The 13,095-nt window shown below is 36.1% G+C and overlaps 1 protein-coding gene and 1 long non-coding RNA gene across 4 annotated transcripts in view; both read right to left on the bottom strand.

Annotated features, from left to right (window-relative positions):
- The window catches only part of LOC137019033 (SAM and SH3 domain-containing protein 1-like), a 269,352-nt gene that overhangs the window by 101,078 nt on the left and 155,179 nt on the right, over nucleotides 1-13,095 (bottom strand). The gene's annotated exons all lie outside the window — the stretch shown is intronic.
- The window catches only part of LOC137019035 (uncharacterized), an 85,497-nt gene that overhangs the window by 541 nt on the left and 71,861 nt on the right, over nucleotides 1-13,095 (bottom strand). The gene's annotated exons all lie outside the window — the stretch shown is intronic.

The following is a 13,095-nucleotide window of genomic DNA, read 5'->3' on the forward strand; positions in this document are numbered from 1 at the left end:
AAACTACTGATGCCTGCATACAGAACAACACAACTCACTCCTGAATTGACAGCCATGATCCTACAAACACATAATGCATTATTCATAAACCTATAGCATATAGTTTCTTTATGAATACACAATTTCAAGCATTAACCATTATTAGAACCCAGTTTAACCAAGTGGTATGATTTTCGATATTAAAAATATCAAGGTTAAAGCATTTTGTTGCTGCTTGAGCTGTTCACAAATATGTTCATATTTTCTTTCCTGTTGTCTCATCTGTATTCATCTCTCGGTTGAACCCTTCATTAGCCTTTTGCAGGATCAATACATTTGGAACAAAGGCTGCCTGTGGCACTGAAAATCAGCACACGGCTACATGAGAAATGTGACAGACCTGCAGTGAATACACACAAATGCAAATACACATTAAACCTTTGCAAATCACTATGTTTGACAGATTGAAAGCTGCGGAGGTTTGTGGAGATGCAGCCTGGTTTTTGTAGTATACTGAGGGATACAGTCACTACACACAATTTACACAATAACCTGTGTCTGATTCACCATTTGTGGCATGAGTGTTTCAATAATTGTAATTTTTCTTAAGTGCAAATATATTTCCTTTCTATGTAAATTAGGCTTATTATACAATAAGTCAGTTAGATTTGTGCATTAAATTGATCGAAAGTTACATTAAACACATTTATAATGTTGCAAAATATTTCCATTTCAAATTCCAACATTGATAACAATAAGAAATGTTACTTGAGCAGCAAATTACCATATTAGAATGATTTCTGAAGGATCATGTGACACTGAAGACTGAAGAGTAATGGCTGCCAAAATAAAAAAAAAAGTTAAAATAAAAAATAGAAAAGTTGTTTTTATTTTTTTTATTGCAATAACATTTCACAATATTAATGTTTTCATTGTATTTTTTTTATCAAATAAATGCAACCTTGACGAGCAAAAGAGAATCCTTACAATTTTTTTTTTTTTTTTTTTTAATCTTAGGGCCTATATATAAAATCACATACTCTTGAATAACATATAAACCCTGTTTCCTGAGTTTATAATGTTACATTTATAATTTTACCATGCATTATGTAGTTGACATAGAAAGCCCATAAAACAGACAACGGGAAAATCAAATAAATAAATATAAATAAATAAATGAGACACAAAAGGCCAGATTTTTAGGTCATTAAATAAGCTGGAATTAACAGCCAGGGTTTTCCTATTATACTGGTTTAACGAGGCTTTTCACACGAGAACTACTGTGATCTTCACAGCCCTGTGAGAAGGCAACAAAATCTCAGTGAAGATGTCCTTCATTGTCCTTTATTCCTCAACCCAAATACTGAAGCAAATCGCAATCCTCTCTGCTCTCTGCTCCTTTTAATCAAGGTGGCAAAAATAAGACTATGAGCTGAATTCTCCATTAAGCCTCTTTTGTTAGTTTTGAATAGCTTTTTCTGTGCTGATTCTATTGTGCCTGTAAAGGTCTGTTCACATTGCCAGCAGCCGAGAGAATATTCATGGCTCTGCATTGTGATCGACTCAGCTGTTCATTCAGCAGGTGTTCAAAGGAACTGATCAACAGTCACCTTGAAAAATGGCTAGGTTCAATTTTTATGTGCAGAGCAGATCTGAACCCAAGAGATGACTGGTGAAAATAAACTCAGTTTTAAATCTTATTTATGGGTAGTCACTCATTTTCAGATGTCTTTTATGAGGTGTGAATATGTTGTGTTTACAGTGCAGAGACACAGATATGTGATGAACTACATACGGAGAGTATTTATGTGCCAAAATAAAGTTGAGTGCAACAGTAGGGAAAAGAGGTGAAAGCCAAGGTTTTAGCCTTGTTAGAATTCTGACAGCAAGGTGCACTTCATTGGTCGCGACGATAATTCCACAGAGCTACTTCATGCATATTCTAATGTGAGACCTCTCTCACCCTCTACTGCATCACTGCAATAAGAATAAAATCTGGTGAAATCCCAGGAGAAGGATGATGAAAGAGAGGGATACATGAGGCAACAAAAGAAAAAGAAAGATTGCATAAATTAAAGGAATAGTTAATCCAAATGAGAATCTATCATCAGCTTTGTGTTGATCTGTGTAGTCTCTTCTTTCTTCCCAAAATGAGATGTTGGACAGAATGTGTGTGCTGTTCTTTTCTAGGAGTGCAATGGATCGCAGCTGATCTGTGATCCGTACGGACCAGGCCCCCACGGTTCGGCACACATGTGATTCGCAGATTAATTGCTCAGTTTAACCATGTCACGTCTAGTTTTGTTTCTTATTCATGTTTCATGTCTTTTATTTTGAAATTTAGCAATTTCCTGTCTGCCATGTGTTTCCCTTGCTCCTCATGTATCTTACAATCATATGATCATGGCTGCATCCGAAAACTGGAAAATGCTGCCTTCCGAGGACACATTTCAAGGTAGTAAGGCATCAAGGCACGTCCGAATCCAATGTTAGCTTTACTCCCTCTCTCATGAGATACCTTCCTCAGATCGATTTTTGAAGGAAGCATAGATGTATCCTTAGCTGCCTTTGATATCCCACAATCCTGTGCTTTCCATTTTGTGACAGTGGAGCTAGAAAAATAAAGATGGCGTCCGAAAGTTGCGTTTGCTGCTCAGTTTGTGTATAAATGTACGATTTTGATCAACATATTTCAATTTTGATATCATTTCTATCGAGAAATTACTACTGTAGTAATTAAATATTTGTTTAGTTCTCACCAAAGCTCACGCTATATTGCTGTAAACTGTTACGCTGCCTCAGAAGTCTGTCTGAAATCAATTTCGTGAGTTACCTTCATGCACAAATGCTGTCATACAAGTCATTCTCTTATAAGATAGCGAGGCAGCAAGACAGCTACCTAGGTTTTGGACGCAGCCCATGTCTTGTGCTTCCCCTGTATGTGTCATGTGCTGATTGGTTGTTTTGGTCATGTGTTCATTGTCTCATGTGTCTCATCTTTTATTTGTGTACACTCAGAATAAAATCAAAATGTTGCTCTTTTTGCAAAATAAAGAAAACTAACATGATGCATGATCTCTCATCTCCCTCTGAACGAAGCCCAATCTAATAATTTTCAGAAAATGAAGTGTAACTTAGTGAATACTAATCACAAAAAAATTAGACTTATGTCTAAAGAAACGTTGAAATGTCAGGTTTTAAATCGTCTAAGTCAAATCGAAAACAAAAAGTTTCTGTTTATGTAATCTGTATGAAAAGAGACATGTCAGACGCCTGTGGTTCAGCTCATTATTCACCAATGCGGCCACGCCCACGGAGCCAGTGCTTTTATTGTCTTGAAAAGTGTTTATCTGGATGTTCTAGCGATCTCTGGCCTCTGTTAGTTCCTGGAATAATCACATGGCCTGTTCTTCTTTAGGAGGCATTTGTGGACTAAATGTGCACAGAGTGCCCTCCGGCTGCAAGTATGTATTGAAAACACAGTATCCAGCGCTCACAGTCATGACAATAAATATTGAATAAATATTACTTCTCTGTATAGAAAATTGAAATAAACATATGAGAATCCATCAATATTTCTCCAAATGTGCATGCTTTTAAGCATATTAAGAAATTACAGTCAATATAAGATTTTAAGAGTCAAAATGTGAAGCTTGATTTTTAGATCTTTTTGATGATGTATAGTTTGTCAACTGCACATTAACATTTAGGCTATATAATATAACAAATATAATAGCCTATATGAAATGCCATAGAGGTAGGAATGTTCAGACGCTTTGCATCACATACATTATATTTTAAAGTATATTAAAATAGAAAATCATTATTTGGTTAGAGACTAAAGACTTCTTTTAAAAAAATGTGTCCAATCTTTTGACTGGTAATGTAATTTAACATAGGCCTATGCAAAATTTTCTTCACATCATGTGCAATAATACATGTATGCATGAGATCACAAAAATCATGTTTTTTTGTTTTGTTTTTTTTTGTCAAGAGTGGACATTAATCCTGTTATCAGCATGATCACAGAGGGTTTTTTTCACAGCCTACCTGACTGAAAGAGCTCATTAATATGCAGGTCATTACAGGTTGTTATGCGAATCTTTTGTCTTCTCAGGTGTGAATTACAGGAATATCAATGATGATTTACGCCTCCACTCATACTGTGTTTCTTGACCAAAGATGTCTTAGAAAATTTAAATCTCTCTATTGTTTTATATGAACGAGTAGGTAGGATAAGTTTCACATCATTTTGAAGCAAAAACTCTAGTCTACAACCTCCAATACCAAGAAGTCTTGTGAACAGAGATTTAATATTTTTTTTGGCCTTATTTCAATGACTTTTTTTGTTTTTTCAATAACCACACATAAACGTTATTCCTTCAAAAACACAAACATGTACATACATGTTCCTCACATATTATTGTAGCCTAGTTTGTTCTGAATACAGTGTAATGACACTTTTGTCTTTTATATGTTTATGAACAACTGAAAAAAGCACAAATGTCAGGGCATGTCAAAACTTCTCCAGGGCCCCAAAAATCCTCAGACTCCAAAGGGTTAATACTGATTGAACTTTATTAGCTAGGCTAGTAGTTTTTGTTGTGGTATTTAAGTACTTAAAGTGGAAAGCAATGGAAAGCAAAGTTACAAACATAAGTCATCATTCACTGATATCTTCCCATCTGGCATAGCTCCCAAATCAATTATGGGGCCTATGGTGCAGGTTTATCCTAACATGGAAACCAATTGTGTTTGGTGTCAATAATGGTGACTAAGAACACACACACACAAAATATTTTATAGGAAGTTCTGTGTGGTTTCAATATGATTGCTTAAAGCACTAATAAAGGAATTATACTCTGTTTGAATAAAATGGAAACACTCAAACTGAAAATACATTATAAACATAATATTGAGCTTACTGAATTGACCGTTCGCAAAGACCTGCCCCCCTTAGTTACTGTTGCTATGTCCGACAAGTCATGCAGATCTCTCGCCACACATGTTCTCACGCAGTGAAAAATACATTGTAGAGCAAAGAGTACACTGACAACATGTCGACAGACAAGATAGAGCAGATTACTTTTGATATGAAAAGTCTCAATTTTCAAATTTTGTAATTTTTAAAGAAATTTAAACAATAAATACCATTGTGTGGCTCTTTAATGCATTGTGACAGATCGCTGTAGCACATCAGTTCAAGCGGCTCGTGAACCGATCATCTCTTCCTACTAGGTAATTTTTAAAGTAAAAAAAACATGAATGAACATCATAAGGAATGTTGTTTCAATTGCGGAAAGATGTCAGTACACTCCTTTTTTTAAGTTCACTTCTACCTACGTTAATCTGCTACATTAAACTCCCCTGACAGCTTTGTCAGACAAAATGATGTTCGGCGTTATGATTGGTTAGATCGCCTGTCAATCAAACTCCTGCTGAAGGGTCAATTAAGATGTTAATTTTATTATCTTTTTCATTGCTGTACCAGAATAAACAGATCCTGGTACAGATGTCTCAATTGGAGCATGTCTCATGTCATAAGTGAGAGCTGTATTTGATCTGAAGAAAGTTTCCGTGAGCTCTCTGTCAGAGCGTTGCAAAACTCTTTTCGGCTTCATACAGCCGTCAAACTCTCAGCCTTTGAAAGGCGGTGTTACACTAGGACAATCCATACCTGCTTCTCACAACCCAGCCACACGCACACACTCCCAAATTTTAATAACAAAGCGCCATTCAAGCAGACTTGGCAGCAGAAGCAGCATTTTCCATTCCGAGACAAGACTACAGATGTGATAGTTTCTGTGTGGCTTTCAGTTTCAAATGTTGAAGTGAAATATGATTGTTAGATGGAATGCTGTACCTTCTCAAATCCCAATAGTGCATTAAATATACATTATTATATTACAGTAAAAGCATGTAGGCCCTGCAATTGATTATATAATTCATAATTAATCACATGAAACAATAAAAAGGTAAACATCTTAATAACAATTTAATGTTTTGGCTCATTATGGCTTTTAACTGTGTTAGAGGTTTAAATGAGACATTGAGATACAAAAACAGACAACTCAATACAAAGGAGTTTGTAAATGCAAAAATAACAAAACTGCTTATTATTCTAAAGCAGTGACCAAAGGAGCATACATGCCAATATTTTCCAATGTGCAGTCTCCGAGCACAATAATAAATAGCTCAGTTCATTTTAATCTAGTGATTTTGACCTTATTTTCTCTCCAGTACAATATATCTGACTAAATCAGCATGCTCAGTAATGCTTTTACATTAAAGTGCATTTAATTAGAAAGAAACTCCCTGAGGATCATTCTCTGTGCATAACCCAGCTAATACATATTTAATAGGAAAACTGCATGTCACTCTCTTAATGGGTTTTCAACAATCCTTGGATTCATGATATTATACTGAAATAGTCATTCAAAGCCTGTATGTGTGTGTGTTTGTAATGTAAGAACATATTTAAAGCTATTTAATGTAGATAAGCAAGCAAAAACCTGTCTTTCTCAGTCTGAGAGATATTTCTCATACTGGTACATATAAATTTTTTGATACATACCAAAGTATTGAAATGAGCTGTGAAATTCAGCAGAAGACTTTGACCTTGGGGAAATAGGCCTACTTGGTCTAAACAATTATGTGTTTATTGTGCTTTATGTTTCAATTTCAATTAAAATACATTGATGTGGTTCTGTGATTCACTAATACAAAGTGCCAGAAGAGAATTCAGCTTTAATTTCCTTAGTGAGCTCAATACTATGAAACCAGTATCACATAGCGGTATTAAATGTTAATACAGCAACATGGGAAACTCCATTACAATTTCTAAGCCTCCCATATAAACATCAGTTAGGCTGTCTGGTCTCATTTTTCCCACACCAAAGGATGAGTAAGACAGCTTGAATCAGCAGCTCTGAGAAAACGTATGAGCTTCCTCTGCGCCAAACCCAAACTCAAACCCAAGAGGCACATCATACACAGAGATATGACACTCATGAATAATTAATCATCTTAAATGAATAATCAGTATCACATAATGAGTACAGATAAATATTCATTAACTCTATGAGACAAGGAATGATTGGAGACCGCATTGGTTTCTCAGGGGGTGTCGAACCAAAACAACATCAAAGTGAAAGTTTAACAGAAAGAAAAATCATATGGTCAAACACGACTACGCTGCACAGTTGGATTGCTTTCTTCAGTAATCTCTCTCTTTCCTGCTCACACCCCTCTCTTTCCCTCCCTTTTCCCAGTCTCATTAGCTTGTAAAGCCTGTAGAAATATTGCACTGAGACTGACCTATAAATCTGATATTGCAGAAATAGGATGATGCCTGTTTAAAATTATTACTCTATTTCTGCAAAAGAAAGAAGGACTCATGTGACAGCGATGTTGGGCATGCTCATAATTACTTCCTGGTGAGAGGTTAGCTAAAAAAGATTTAATGGCCAACAGGTCAAAGAGATTCCAACTGGTTGGATGTTCATTCCTTTAGTACTGCTTAACATTTGCATTTTTGCAAATTGCAATGATTAATTTTCAGCATCGCCAGTGTGTAGAATACCAAGCAATTTGTGCCCTTTATTAACACAGTAATTTGTTGTTGGTACACACTAAGATGATGGTTGGAATAGAATTCTATTGAGGCTCCAACAGATGGCATTGGAGTATTAACTGAGCAACAACAAATAGCCTTAAATTAGCTTCTAGGACAAGGGAATTGGCTGCAGCTTTACATGGGTTAAAGTATTTTACACCAGTGTTTCCAAATCTTTTTTGTCCCCTGAATCCTCACAGCCTCATCAGTAAGGCTCAAGTACCCCTTCATCAACACAAAATAAGAAATGTGTTTGTTTAATTAATAATAATAATAATTAAAGCTGCAAGTAACGATGAAAGGGCCCTCACACCTGGGGCCACCACCACCCAGTGACCTTAGGAAAACAGTGAATAGTGGGTGGCATGCATGACATGTGTGCAAAGTTTCATGAGTTTTCGACCATGTTTAGGCCCTAAAAACGCGATTCATTTCGGAGAAAGAAGAATAATTAACTGAGCAATTACAATAGGGTCCTCACACCATCGGGCCCTAAAAATAAACTTCTGGGAACCCAAAACTAACGTTCTGGAAATGTGATAATAACATTATAAGATCATTAGATTAACATTAGAATAACATTATACAAACCAAAAACTAACATTCTGGGAACATTAAATTAAAGTTAGAATAACGTTATACAAACCAAAAACTAATGTTCTGGGAATGTTAGATTAACGTTAGAATAACATTCTGGGAACATTAGATTAAAGGCTCCGGTATACTTCAAATGAAATTGAAGAAAGAACTGATGTGACGTCATTTCGAACAAAATCAGGCCAAAACACTTTCGCACCACCATTGGTCAGTGACGATAACGTAATAGGAGGTGTGTGCTGAGGCTCCACCTTCACTCGTGTGGGACATGATTTTGTCTCATTCCGTGTGTTTGAATTCGTCGAGGTAAGATCTCTGTGGTCGAAAACATGAACACACTGGATAGCCGCTTTATAGTGCAAAATTAAGTTGTGCTTGTAAAACAATAAGGCACTAATGTCACTGTTTTTCATGTTTGATACTGTAAAGCTGCTTGATTTTAAGCAATCCATTGAATAAAGTGCTGTATGAAGACGTGACTGGAGTGCTAATTTGCAGAGCTCGGGCTAACATTCCCATGTTGTTATGATCGGACGCTTTCCTTATGCTTTCTATGAAAATGCTTGCAGTTTTCTCGTTTTTGTTGTGTTTATTTTGTTACTGAGATATAAGTGCACGGCACATTTTTACATATTCATATAACCGTCGATCTCAGCAGTGTGGGCGGCGTCAGATGTTCTTTTATAGTATATCGCTGGTCACGTATTTCGAACTTCGCGTGAAGTATACCGGAGCCTTAATGTTAGAAAAAACTAACATTCTGGGAACCAAAAACTAACGTTCTGGGAATGTTAGATTAACGTTAGAATAATGTTCTGGGAACCAAAAACTAACGTTCTGGGAACGTTAGATTAACGTTCTGGGAACATTAGATGAATGTTAGAATAACGTTATACAAACCAAAAACTAACATTCTAGGAACGTTAGAATAATGTTAGAATAACGTTATACAAACCAAAACCTGTTCTGACAAATTTTCACCACTTTTTCAAGCATGTTTTCAAGCATGTTTAGGCCCTCAAAAATGCTATTCATTTCAGAGAAGAAGAAGAATTGACTGAGCAATTACAATAGGGTCCTCACACCACCGGTGCTCGGGCCCTAATAATAATAATAATAATAATAATTTGTTACATTTATATAGCGCTTTTCTGGGTACTCAAATCGCTTTACATATGGATCTCCTCAACCACCACCAATGTGCAGCATCCACCTGGATGATACGACGGCAGCCATATTGTGCCATAACACCCTCCACACACCAGTTTATCGGTGGAGAGGAGTATATGGGGATGATTAGGAGGCCATGATGGACAGAGGCCAATAGGCAAATTTGGCCAGGATGCCGGGGTTACACCCCTACTTTTTTCTAAGGACATCCTGGGATTTTTAATGCCCACAGAGAGTCGGGACCTCGGTTTAACGTCTCATCCGAAGGGATGTGCTTTTTGACAGTATTGTGTCCCCATCACTATACAGGGGTGTTAGGACCCACACAGGCCACAGGGTGAGCACCCGCTGCTGTAATATGGCTGCTGTAAATAATAATAATAATAATAAAACACAGAAATCAATCAATAATTGCATGCACTAAAATGCAAAATTAGCATTATATATTTCCAATTTCTTTTTCAGGAGAAAGGATTAAATTTCATATAATCTAATTATGATTCTTTCTAAGGTTAAAGCTACTTTACACAACTTTTTTGTTTTACAATTATTAACCTATTTTTTCAAACAGGAGCAAATGATAGATAGAAACTGCTTTAAGCACTAAGTGGAGAAAAGGTTCATTAAAATTAGGTTCATTCTTGGAATGAAACCAAGCCTGAAGGAGGAATCTCTCGTCACTTCAAAACAAAAGACATTATTGAAAAAACGTGAAGAAAAAGCTCTGCTTATCCTTCCTTTTTCCCTGAAGGCTTCTTTAATTATTTTCATCCATTCCTCTAAATCCTCTGGTGATTTGTGCCTGGTGACATCATGCAAAATGGATGAGAGCAGTCGAGGTGGCATGCTAAGCACTTATTCAGTTTCCACAGGAAAATCACATTCACGTCAAATGATGATGTATTACAGATGAGGGATGCTGGAGAACAAGCGAAGGGGAGTATTGAGTATTGTTACATGGTTAAACAATGTGTTTATTGCTGGGGGGCAACTGCTGTAACCTTAACAATGTAAATATTCAGCAAATCAGCATGGCTAGATGTAAGACTGAATATTTCATAAAAACCAAGTGTCCATGATAGTGTTGTCAAAAGTACGGACCGCGATACCATGGCGGTACTGAAATATAAAAAATGTGATGCTTTAAGTGCTTTTGAGCGGATTCGTAAACACCTGATTGGCAATTATGTTCACACGCTCATCAGATATGTCTGTGATTGGCCACAAAAAAATGTTGTAAATAGACATCAATCTTTACTGAGCGGTTACACAGATACACATGAGAGCATTTGAAACCAAGTAGTCCAATGATAGATGCCTGCTTTCAAATGCTCCCGCTTTCAAATTCAAACACTTCCGTGTGCTTTCAAACGCTCCTGTGCGTTGATCATTGTAGCCAATCACAAACATATCTGATGAGCGCGTGAACACAAAGGCCAATCAGAGGTGTTTACGAATCTGCTCAACAGCGCTCAAAGAGTTACATTTTTAAAATTTTAGCACTGACTTGGTATCACGGTCGGTACTTTTGACAACACTTGTCCATGATATCACTAAGTAAAAGTGAATATGAACCCAAACCAGCATTATAAAAAGGCCTCCTGGAAGCTTGAAGTTTTTAAACAGCCCACTAACGAACTGATTTTCAAAATGTGCATCTAATTTAAGTAACTAACCACTTGATATTTCCGATACACATCATAATTTGGCATCTACAATGCTCTTATTTAGCAAGGATGCATTAAATTGATCAAAAGTGACAGTAAAGACATTATAATGTTACAAAATGAATTTGACCTATTTTTTTCTGCACATTTGCCAAAAGTAATATTCTCTAATAATAATCCATCCTTGGAGATGGAGAAATACAAAATATTTATATTTCAAATAAATGCTGTTCGTTTGAACTTTCTATTCATCAAAGAATCTAGAATAAAAAATGTCATGGTTTCACACAAAATATTAAGCAGAACAACATTCATAATAATAAGAAATGTTTCTTGACAAAATCAGTATATTAGAATGATTTCTGAAGGATCATGTGACATTGAAAACTGAAGTAATGATGCTGAAAATTCAGCTTTACTATCCCAGGAAATGACATTTTAAAATATATTAAATATAAAACCATTTTTGTAAATTGTAAGAATATATCACAAAATTACTGTTTTTACTGTGTTATCAAATAAACGTAGCCTCAGTTATCAAACGTTTGAATGGTACTGCATATAATGTATTATATTATTTAGTAAATTAAACAAAGATTGTATAGGATTTGTGTATATTTATTTATAAATATATTTCTTTACTAAATAATAAACACATATGGAACGAGTATGTATCTGTGTGGTGTCTTTTTAGCAGAGAAGCTGGCATACCAACTTTATATTTGTGTGTGGTGAGGACGGTTAGTGTTAGATGTAAGTACACACTTGTCTGTATTGGTCTGCACTCCCCTGTGGTGTGGACGAAGGAGGACCGAGAACAGGACACACGGATCAGTCAGTTTAGTGCTAGCGTGTTAATGTGAAGCAGCATGGGGTTACAGCTAGCAGAAACAGTGGAACAGTCTGGGGCTCTGGATCGCTCATTCAGATCAATAATTAAACAGCAGACATGCACTAATGAGGACCTGATGCTATTTAGGACATAACACTTCAGCTTGGGAAAGATGCTCAAACATACAGACTAACATAGCCTCTGCTAAAATCTCTCAGTGTCTAACACGTTTTCAATCGCATTTTCTTTTTATAATGCCCACCTCTTTCTCTTTTTCCCCCTCCTGTTTTCAACCCATTCATCTTTGAAGCTTGACAGTCTTTGTAATTCTCTCTCCACACTTTCTTTTTGAGGACTGAATTGCTTTTGAAGGCTCTTAAAATCCTGTTATACTCTCCAAGGACGGATTATTATTACAGAATATTACTTTTGGCAAATGTGTAGGAAAAAATAGGTCAAATTCATTGTAACTAATAGTATAATAATAAATGTAGACTATTAACAGACATAAGTGATAATCTTTTTCTGCTAGCTTCTGCATGCCTAATGAATCTGGAAAGCAGCAGATAACGTATTGATATGTCTTCTGAAGGAGGAAGTTGACCACAGCAATAAGGAAGGTTACTGACCACATCCATCACGGCACCAGGCCTCTCTCTCTCCTCCTCAGTTTAATGGGACTCGTTAATCAGACTGGAGTCCCGTCCATGACAAAGATCTGTCTGACATTGACAAATTCACCTTTACAACTGAAAATAATGGCACAGCAAGTGCTTATAGATACACATGGCAGCCTATGATATGTCATGTACATTATGACAAGCCATTGTAATAGACTGTAATAGTTGATTGACGGCACACAGGAGCATTTTTATCTGAAGTTGTTGCTTAAGAAATATTCCCACATAGCAAAAGTAGAAAGGCTTTTGTGACAACTGAAAACCATCTATCAAGATGACTCTTTACCAGTCAAACGTAAAAAAGTCAAACTTTCACATAATAAAGACTGAAATTATTATGATTATTTAACACTTTATTTAGACGGTGATAGTTTTAATAGTTTTAAAATTCAATAATTAATATTTTTATTATGTATTTTGATATTGTAGTGAACAGCAGACATGATGGCACCAGAGCTTAAGACAAAAGAGTGATAGGACCCTCAACGACAACTAAATGACGATTGTAATCAGGACCGCCAAAGGTAGAGGGCAGGAAAGATGACATCAATGGCC

This window comes from Chanodichthys erythropterus, chromosome 4, assembly GCF_024489055.1.
Source record: "Chanodichthys erythropterus isolate Z2021 chromosome 4, ASM2448905v1, whole genome shotgun sequence".
NCBI classification, from domain to species: domain Eukaryota; kingdom Metazoa; phylum Chordata; class Actinopteri; order Cypriniformes; family Xenocyprididae; genus Chanodichthys; species Chanodichthys erythropterus.